The sequence below is a fragment of the Rutidosis leptorrhynchoides genome, chromosome 3, assembly GCF_046630445.1.
Source record: "Rutidosis leptorrhynchoides isolate AG116_Rl617_1_P2 chromosome 3, CSIRO_AGI_Rlap_v1, whole genome shotgun sequence".
In the NCBI taxonomy this organism is placed as follows: Eukaryota; Viridiplantae; Streptophyta; class Magnoliopsida; order Asterales; family Asteraceae; genus Rutidosis; species Rutidosis leptorrhynchoides.
The window spans coordinates 88,754,147-88,765,310 of record NC_092335.1 but is presented as its reverse complement, the minus strand read 5'-3'; positions in this window follow the sequence as shown (position 1 = coordinate 88,765,310).

Below are 11,164 nucleotides of genomic sequence, written 5' to 3'. Positions count from 1 at the left end.
TTATAAGTATTTATGTCAAATAACGTTACGTATGGTTATCGTTTTGAAAACTTAAGTTAGTAGTTTCAAAATATACTTATAACTTATTGTTATTAATACAAAATGAGATATTAAAACATCCTTAGATCATGTTAAATATGTATATATACATATATATACACAAACGTATAATTATCATATGTTATATAGTTCGTGATATCATCGGTCAAACTAGACGGTCAAACGTTGTGTAAAACTCATTTCAAAAACATAAGTCTCAACAATTTGGATTGCTTATCATGTTGGTAAGGTTTAATTTATGTAAATATTAATCTTATAAGTATAGAACGATCGAAAAAGTGCGGGTCATTACAGTACCTACCCGTTAAATAAATTTCGTCCCGAAATTTTAAAATTGTACCTATTTTGCGTCATCGAGAAACAAGTGTGGATACTTTTGTTTCATCTGATCCTCTCATTCCCAAGTAAACTCGGGACCCCTTCGAGCATTCCAACAAACCTTAACGATCGGTATGTTGCTCTGCCTGAGCTGTTTAACTTCACAGTCCATGATTTCGATTGGTTCTTCGACGAATTGTAGTTTCTCATCGACATGGATTTCTTCAAGAGGAATGGTGAAAACTTCCTTTGCAAGACACTTCTTAAGGTTTGAGACGTGAAAGGTATTATGTACTCCGGCGAGTTGTTGCGGTAACTCGAGTCGATAAGCTACCGGTCCAATGCGTTCGATGATCTTGAACGGGCCTACGTACCTTGGGTTCAGTTTACCCCTTTTGCCAAAACGTATTACACCTTTCCATGGTGATACCTTTAACATAACCATGTCACCGATCTGAAACTCTAATGGTTTCCTTCGAACATCAGCGTAGCTCTTTTGGCGACTACGGGCTGTTTTCAATCTCTCCTTAATTTGTACTATCTTTTCAGTAGTTTCATGTATGATCTCGGGACCAGTTAATTGTCGATCTCCTACTTCATTCCAACAGATAGGAGATCTACACTTCCTCCCATACAGTGCTTCAAATGGCGCAGCTTTAATGCTCGCATGATAACTATTATTATACGAGAATTCTGCTAACGGTAAATACTTATCCCATCCGTTTCCAAAATCGATCACACATGCTCTGAGCATGTCTTCAAGAGTCTGAATTGTTCTTTCACTCTGCCCGTCAGTTTGCGGATGATATGCGGTGCTCATATCCAAACGAGTTCCTAGGGCCTCCTGTAGTGATTGCCAGAACTTTGAGGTAAATCTACTATCACGATCGGATATAATGGAAATAGGTATTCCATGCCTTGAAACAATTTCCTTTATATACAATCGTAATAGTTTCTCCATTCTATCCGTTTCCTTTATAGGCAAGAAATGTGCAGACTTGGTGAGACGATCAACAATCACCCAAATGGTGTCGTATCCTCAGGCAGTCTTTGGTAACTTCGTGATGAAATCCATGGTAATACCATCCCATTTCCATTCTGGGATTTCTGGTTGTTGAAGTAACCCTGACGGCTTTTGGTGTTCAGCTTTGACTTTGGAACAAGTTAAACATTCCCCAACATATGTTGCAACGTCTGTCTTTAAATTAGGCCACCAATAACGTGTCTTAAGATCTTGGTACATCTTTCCAACTCCAGGATGTATCGAGTATCTTGTCTTATGTGCCTCGTTCAATATCAACTTCCTTAATCCACCCAACTTCGGTACCCAAATACGATTTGCAAAATATCGAATTCCATCTTCCCGTATAACGAGTTGCTTCTCATACTTCTTCATTATTTCATTTCTTATGTTTTCTTTAGTAAGTGCTTCTCGTTGAACTTCTTTGATTTGTGAGTTGAGATTCATGCGAATTTTTATGTTCATCGCTCGTACTCGAATTGGTTCTCGTTCCTTTCTGCTTAATGCGTCAGCCACCACATTCGCTTTCCCGGGATGATAACGAATTTCACAATCATAGTCGTTTATTAACTCGACCCACCTACGTTGCCTCATGTTCAGCTGTTTCTGATCAAAAATATGTTGAAGGCTTTTATGATCAGTAAACACAGTGCATTTAACCCCATATTAGTAGTGTCTCCATATCTTTAACGCAAACACGACTGCTCCAAGTTCTAGATCATGCGTCGTATAATTCCGCTCGTGAATCTTCAATTGTCGAGATGCGTATGCAATAACTTTCTTTCGTTGCATAAGAACACAACCAAAACCTTGTCGCGAAGCGTCACAATATATTTCAAAATCATCGTTCCCTTCAGGTAACGATAAAATAGGCGCCGTAGTTAACTTCTTCTTCAGTAATTGAAATGCGTTCTCCTGCTCCGAGGTCCATTCGTATTTCTTCCCTTTTTGCGTTAATGCTGTCAACGGCTTAGCTATTCGGGAAAAATCTTGAATAAACCTTCTATAATAACCGGCTAAACCCAAAAATTGGCGTATCTGCATTGGTGTTTTAGGAGTCTCCCATTTTTCAATGGCCTCAATTTTAGCTGGATCAACCTGAATTCCTTTGCTACTAACAACGTGACCAAGAAATTGCACTTCTTTCAACCAGAAAGCACATTTAGAAAATTTAGCGTATAGCTGTTCTTTTCTCAACAACTCTAATATCAACCTTAAATGCTGCTCATGCTCTTGCTCACTCTTGGAATAGATAAGAATGTCATCAATGAAAACAATAACAAACTTATCTAAATATGGACTACAAACTCGATTCATGAGGTCCATGAATACAGCTGGCGCATTTGTCAACCCAAACGGCATGACCAAAAATTCGTAATGACCATAACGTGTCCGAAAAGCAGTTTTCGGTATATCTTCTTCTTTGACGCGTAATTGATGATAGCCCGATCTTAGGTCAATTTTCGAGTACACACATGATCCTTGGAGTTGATCAAATAAGTCGTCAATTCTCGGTAGTGGATACCGATTTTTGATAGTTAACTTATTTAATTCACGATAATCTATACACATCCTAAAAGATCCATCTTTCTTTTTAACAAATAGAATCGGAGCTCCCCACGGTGAAGTACTTGGTCGTATGAATCCACGATCCAGTAATTCTTTTAACTGACTCTGAAGTTCTTTTAACTCGGACGGTGCAAGTCTATATGGAGCACGGGCAACTGGTGCAGCTCCTGGTACTAAATCTATTTGAAATTCTACAGATCTAAATGGAGGTAGTCCCGGCAACTCTTCCGGAAAAACTTCAGGAAAATCTCTTGCCACAGGCACGTCGTTGATGCACTTCTCTTTTTCTTTCTTTTCGACTTTATTAACAGGTGCTAGAATATCATAACATCCCTTTTCTAAACACTTCTTGGCTTTCAAACAGCTAATGAGTTTTAGCTTTGAGTTACCCTTCTCTCCATAAATCATCACCGGCATTTTATCCTTACAAGGAATGCGAATTGCCTTCTTGGCACACACAACTTCAGCTCCTACTTTGGACATCCAGTCCATGCCGACTATTACATCAAAACTTCCTAATTCTACGGGTATTAAGTCAATTTTAAATGTTTCTCCGGCTAAATTTATTTTACAATCACGGCAAATTTTATCGACTTTAATTAGTTTACCATTAGCTAACTCAATCATGTACTTAGCATCTAGAGGTAATGATGAACAATTCAATTTAGCGTAAAAACCTCTACTCACGTAACTTCTATCGGCACCAGTATCAAATATAATAGATGCGGATAAGTTATTAATGGTAAACGTACCCGTAACAAGCTCCGGGTCTTCACACGCCTCTCTAGCATTAATAACAAATGCTCTTCCACGTGCAGATCCATTATTCTTCTCTGGATTCGGACACTGGCTCTTATAGTGACCTTGTTTTCCACACCCATAACAAGTAATGGTAGCCAAAGCAGTTCTATTTGCATTGGTGGCAGGAGTCTTGGTACCATTTGTATTTGTAACGAGGGCCCTACAATCTTCAGCAAGATGACCCTTTCGATTACATTTGTTGCATACCACATTACAGTAGCCAGAGTGATGTTTGTGGCATCGGTTACATAAAGGATTTTGTCCTTTGTAACCAAAGCTTAAACCACTACCCGCACCTTGCGTGATTTCTTGTTTCTTAAAAGATTGTTGTTGGTTACCTCGATCATAATTTCCATTCCACTTTCTTTTGTTACCTGATACCTTCACATCAGTATTGGATACTTTCTTATCCATGATGACCTGATCCATTAGCTCGTTTGCCATGGTTATAGCTTCATGAATTGTCTTAGGTTTCGATGCTGTAACATTTGCCTTGACCTTTTTGGGCAAACCATCTTTGTACATTTCAATCTTCCGTTCTTCGGTTGGGACCAATTCAGGACATAGCAAAACTAATTCCATGAATCGCTGATTGTAGTTGGTGATTTCAGTACCAATAACCTTCAGACTTCGTAATTCATCTTCCAACTTCCTAACCTCGTTCCTTGGACAATATTCGTTGATTAACATTGTTTTGAATTCTTCCCATGGAGTATCATAAGCTACATCTCCTCCTACAGCCTTCACAAAATTTTTCCACCACGTGAGTGCACTATCTTGTAAAGTGCACGATGCATACTTGGTCATGTCCTTTTCAACACAACCACTGATTTTAAACACAAGCTCCATCTTTTCTATCCACCGGGTTAAACCGATCGGTCCTTCCGTTCCACTGAATGATGAGGGCTTGCAAGCTTGAAAAGTCTTGTAGGTACATCCTACACGAGGATTTGGGTTAACTGCAGCAGCTCTTGCAGCTTCGACCCATAACATTCTGTCGTTCACTCGCTGGTTGATGAATTCCTCGACTTCTTGTTCCGTCATTCGATTCAATCGCGCCATTTCCTAATGAAAGAAAATAATTATTCACATGGAATATTATAGATGTAGTGTGTATTTATAGTACATTATAGCTTGTTAACAATATGAACCAGGTATTATTATAAAAGCCTTTTCTTCTTATTAGCATTTTATAATTATATCTAGGGTAGTACCTACCCGTTAATGTTCATACTTAATAGCTTAGTACAGAACCAATTACTACAATCTAAATAATACTTAACCATGGAAAATTATTGCATTTCATACTTCACTATTTTACATATGCTTATCTTACATCGAACATTAAGCAAACCACACTAATAATATTATACAAAACATCATATGATCCCATGGTTTAATACGGCAGCGCATCGTTTGGTCTATTTTCTAAGACGTTTAGGTTCAAGGAATGGCCTAACGCTTATCCTAGCTGTCTGCCTATATTTTGGTTGTGGGGCTGAAGAACTGGATGCCGGGATAGAACGAATAGGAATAGCGGGAATAGGGGTGGTAGTGTCTAGTGGAGTTGGTGCCACATCATCCTTACTAAACTCGGGATTTGAATTTTCTAATTCATTAGCCTTTCGTTTCTTTCCTAGTTCGAACTTGTCTTTTGTAATTTCCTGTATTTCTTCCTCGGGTTCACTTTCCTCCTCGGGTTCACTTTCCTCCTCGGGTTCACTTTCCTCCTCGGGTTCACTTTCCGGGTTCTCTATAGTCGGTTCATCCGGAATTTGTGAGTCTTCCCCAAAGATATTATTTTCGTCATCGGATAGGTTAATGACTGGAACACCATCTGAAGATTCTGGTTCGGAGTCGCTGAAGGTGATAACAAGTTTTGAGCCCGACATCTATCACACAACAACTAACCCATTAGTACTACATAATATTTACATATAAATTTTAACCAACAATGATAAGCAATGGTTTTTAAAAATCAGACCCGGTCAAAGTCCAGACTTACTAATGTATCCTAACGACTTCTCGGTTAGACACACTAATGCAAACCTGGTTCGCTAAGACCACCGCTCTGATACCACATGTCATAACCCGTCCTTAACCATAAGAACGTGTTAGATAACGTATGATTTCATTGCGAGGTATTGACCTCTATATGCGACATTTTTAAAAGAACAACTGCATATATTTTACATTACAAACCATAATTCTTATTTTGATACAAGCTTTAGACAAAATAAAGATGATTATCGTTTAGCGATAATCTTAGACTTACAAACTTTACAAATGATGATAACAACACGATTTCTAGCATATTTTACAATACAAATCCTCGGATATGCAGTTTTATTTTTGACACAAATATGAGTACGCAAGATCCTGCTTAAATTCAACATGTTGCAGCGGAAGCTTCTAATTATCACCTGAGAATAGACATGCTTAAAACGTCAACATAAAGTTGGTGAGATATAGGTTTAATGCCGGCAGCAATATATATATAGACCACAAGATTTCATATATAAACATTTTAATAAAAATATTCTAAGTGGTTGAGCACTTGGTAACCATACTTAACATTTAATCACGTCGCATATTCCCTTTATTATGAAATCTTACTACACCGTACCAAGTGTAGTTACGAAACGAAGTACTGTGCAACCGTTGAATACTGGTCGTCCAGTCCGGTTCGGGTTGTCAGGCCCGATAGATCTATCAACAGGATTCGCGTTTACAATACCGCTGTAAATAATAGTTACCAAGCTACAGGGAAGTATGCCAGTGGTACAACTCAACGTAGAATATATTTTTCAGTTACTTGTGTCCATAACGTAAAACATAAAATACATGTATTCTCATCCCGAAATACTTAGAGTTTAAAAGTGGGACTATATACTCACTTTCGTCTTGAAGATATGTAATTTTGACTTGGTCTCCGATTGATATCACGAACCTATCCATATATAATATATCAATACCTTTTCTTTTTAAAAAAATCGTCACATATATATACTTGTTATACTTTTAATACTTTTAATAATTCCTTAGTCCGTAGTTAGCAGCTCGATGTTAGTAATTCAATTTTAATGGTTCATTTTTAGGTGTTTAATAAACCCCCAATGAAATAAATAAAACCCCCATCGAATATGTATTGGTCGAGATTAATCTTGACCCACGGTACCGGTGTTGTCAAATGACGTGTTGCGTACATAAAGTACCGGTGTTGTCAAATGACGTGTTGCGTACAATCATGAGATCTTATGATTAATCTTCTCGTATTGTTTACGGGTGATCCTGAACCATATAAAATTAAATTATGAGTACATATATATAAAATATCATGTTATTTTAAAAAGATGTGATTTATTTAATTTTTCTCCAATTATTTTCGTGACTAAACAAGTCTTGGATATCCGATTTTGTTTTGGTCATAGTTTCTTCGTTACAACTCCGTTTTCGTTGGTTCAACTTGCCACTTCCTTGGATCGAGTCCCTCTTTAAGAATATGAACTGTAAATACCTTAGTTTGTATTCGAAATCACAGGTCAAAGGTCAAACTTTGGTGAAACTTATGAAGTTAATCATTTTTGTTACAAAAATATCATTTAATGACCATTTTTCTAAAAACACTTATACTTTGAATTAAATCATGAAATTTTTATGTGTTAACATATTCATAAGAAATATCATTTTTCCAGAATATAAACCTCCAATTCAAAGTTCAAGATGGTTTTTAATTATCCAACCCCAAACAGCCCCCGGTTGCACTCCGACGTTGTAAAAACAGTTTTTAAGGTGTTCTTTGAAAAACCAAGTTATACCTTGTTAAATTAGCATATATTTATGTTATATTACAGGTCTTGAAGTATTTTAAAAGTTAAGTTAGAAGGATCTATTTAGTTTGCAAACAAGTTTGAAAACATTCAAACTATGTTCTTGTTGTTAAAATTTTATACCACAAAATAAGATAGCTATATATATATGAATCGAATAAGGTTATGAACAAAGTTACTACCTCAAGTTACTTGGACAAGATTGCTGTAAAAGAGAAGTAAAAAATCTAGAACCAAAAGAGTGATGGAGTTGGATGAAAGATTGGAAGTAAACTTGTGTTCTTGAAAGGATTCTTGAAGTGTTTTTGTAAGGTTTTTCTTATGGTGTTTAAGTGATGTTTTTATGGCTAGATCTTCATGGATACTAGCTGAATGGTTATGGAGTTTCTTAAGAGTGTGTTTTTGGTTAAAGAAATGTGTAGTAAAATGAAAATGGAATGGAGTATAAATGGTGGTGTAAAAGGTGTATAAGTTTGTAATTTTGTGAAAAAATCTTTTAATCATGTGAAATTGTCATACTAGATAACAAAAGTAGTTACCTTATACATAAGGCATTGAACAAGGGCTGGTTGGTGGTGATTTGATGTGTATATACCAATAGTAAATACGTATAGAGGTTAGGTATGATACGAGTACATATACTCCAGATATACGTATAGAAAATCTTGTGAAAAATGGAATGAGAATTCAAATATAGCTATCTTTTGTGAATATACTTATATTGTTTTATGTATTTAAGTCTTTAAAAGTGATTAAATACATTACATATACGATATATGTATAAACATTATATGTTATAAGTATTTATGTCAAATAACGTTACGTATGGTTATCGTTTTGAAAACTTAAGTTAGTAGTTTCAAAATATACTTATAACTTATTGTTATTAATACAAAATGAGATATTAAAACATCCTTAGATCATGTTAAATATGTATATATACATATATATACACAAACGTATAATTATCATATGTTATATAGTTCGTGATATCATCGGTCAAACTAGACGGTCAAACGTTGTGTAAAACTCATTTCAAAAACATAAGTCTCAACAATTTGGATTGCTTATCATGTTGGTAAGGTTTAATTTATGTAAATATTAATCTTATAAGTATAGAACGATCGAAAAAGTGCGGGTCATTACAATACATACATGCATACGCAAGTGATAGCATCTTTGGGTTCAAACATATTGTTTACATACTTACGCTATTTATAGCAACTGTGATTTTAAACTAATTATGTCGCAAGATATTTCATTTGTACTTTACTACTTTTGTAAACTTAAACTTGTTGTCGATCCGTTTGGTGAACTAAACTTTGCAAGTCATGCACGTTTCAAATGAATGCGACATAATTTTGGTCAAACGCGTCTCATATAGAGACTATGACCACGCAACGGGACCTAAGTAGCGGCGCCGTCAATGACGATTTGGTCGGGTCGTTACAGATGGTATCAGAGCGTTGGTTGTAGGGAACTAGGACGTGCATTAGTGTGTCTAACAGAGTCGTTAGGACGCATTAGTGAGTCTAGACTACAACCGGATAGTTAGCATTTGCATTCTGACATACATTTGCTATAGATAGCACTTACGTGACTACTTGTGCATTATACTTGAATCATTCTTAGGCAAACTTTTTAATGGTACCCAACCTTCACCATACGAACTCGTATTCCGCCAATTTTTGGTAAAACACGTGAATTCAAGATTCATACGCGTAAGGATGACCGCGACTTCGTTAGCCACTCTAGCTCGGGAACTCTAATTCTTTGGTTGTTATCCACCCCGTCTTAGCTTACTATCCATGAGTATTGTAAAGTCACCGTCACTACTCTAGATGAGTATCGTCATCACTATTTATCGCTACGGTTGCGTACTACTTGTTATCATGACTCGTTACTCTTTTCATACCTAAATACATTATTGTTTGAATCGAACCGATTTGACGTTAACAATCGTTTATACACTTCCCGCGGGGAGACGCTTCTTTAGAGTTGTAGAAACTATTTCGATTTAATACGAGTCACGTTTGAGACGTCGTTACATTTTGTTCATTTTAGATTTTCGCGATGACACGAACTTGAATCTATAGAGTGATGTGGGAATGGAGGTATGAGTTAGCGTAATATAACGACACTCGATCAACGTGGTTATATTACGGTAAGACATACCAAAGTTCTAGTGACGCGTGATGGTGGTTAGACTCGATCAACCTAAACACCACCATGTGCCATGTACATGACTTCATCCGTTCAGGTTTGGACATCCGAAAACTCCGAGAATATTTATAACAACCATACCGGGGACACACCTTCAATTATTGTCAAATTATATTTATGCTTCCGAATGAATTACCGATTCCATTCGACTTCAACCGTATGTCACACGGGTATACTAGCTCGTCCTCGCACAGTCTTATTGACTAACTACAACTTACTCGTTATGCTCACATCGGGGCGGAAACTTCTTTTGCATCACCCTCGTACTTCCGGTTCAGGAGGTCCTTATTCTAAATTCCCAATGGAGAGAGACTCTCCACGTTATACTAGTATTCACCTCGAGGGTGAATAGTTCCGACGAACGTTTTTCTTTCAGAAACTGAGGAGAACTTGCCCCGACGAACGTTTTTGGAAACCGATAAATCTTCCGCGACGCGAATTTTCTTGAGAAACTTGTCCTAGCTAACGATTTCAATTCCTAGCAAACTTGTTCAATATGCCTTAGGGAAATATACCCCGTTTCGGATCGAGATCCTCGTTTCACTTCTAGATTTTGGAGTGCCTTACAAAAAGCCTCGGGACCGCGTTTAGACATGAGTACCGCGTACCATCCACAACCCGACGGACCGAACAAACATACGATTTAAGTCTTGAAAACCATAATACGAATTTGTATTACCAACTTCAAATTTACTTGAGAAAAGTATTTTCCTTAACCGAATCCTCATACTACAATGATTTTCATTCGATTCTTAACGTCACACCTTTTGAAACCACATATGACTGGAAACGTCATTCTCTTTTGTCGAACAAAGTAAACGATGATCAATTCACCGGGGCCGAGGTTATTCATGAGCGACCGAGAAAACTTATCCATATCCAAGGAAGACCCAACACGACTCGTTGTCGCCAAATGAGCTACGCCGATTTAGACGTAAACATTTCAAATTCCACGTGGGAAACCGCATCACGTTAAGAGTCGCACCTTGGAAAGGTGCAATCCGTTTCGGGAAAACGTAGGAAGCTAAATCCGCGATATTTTGACCCTTTAAATTCTTGGGGTGTTTTGGACCCGTCGCTAGCCGTTTAGACTTTTCCGACTCATTTTGGGGTCTCCGTTATCCTACATTCGATGTATCAACTCAAAGACGTGTTTTGCGAAACGAGAACTTGTTATCTTCTTTGATGAACTCACTATCGACGATAAACCTCACTTCCTAGGAGGACCGGAAACCATAAAATCATGGAACCAAACCTTAAAACGACATACGACCCCGACCTTCAGGTTCGTTGAAATACCCTAGAACGTACTTCTCCTTCATTCGTAGAATTGGCAACACAA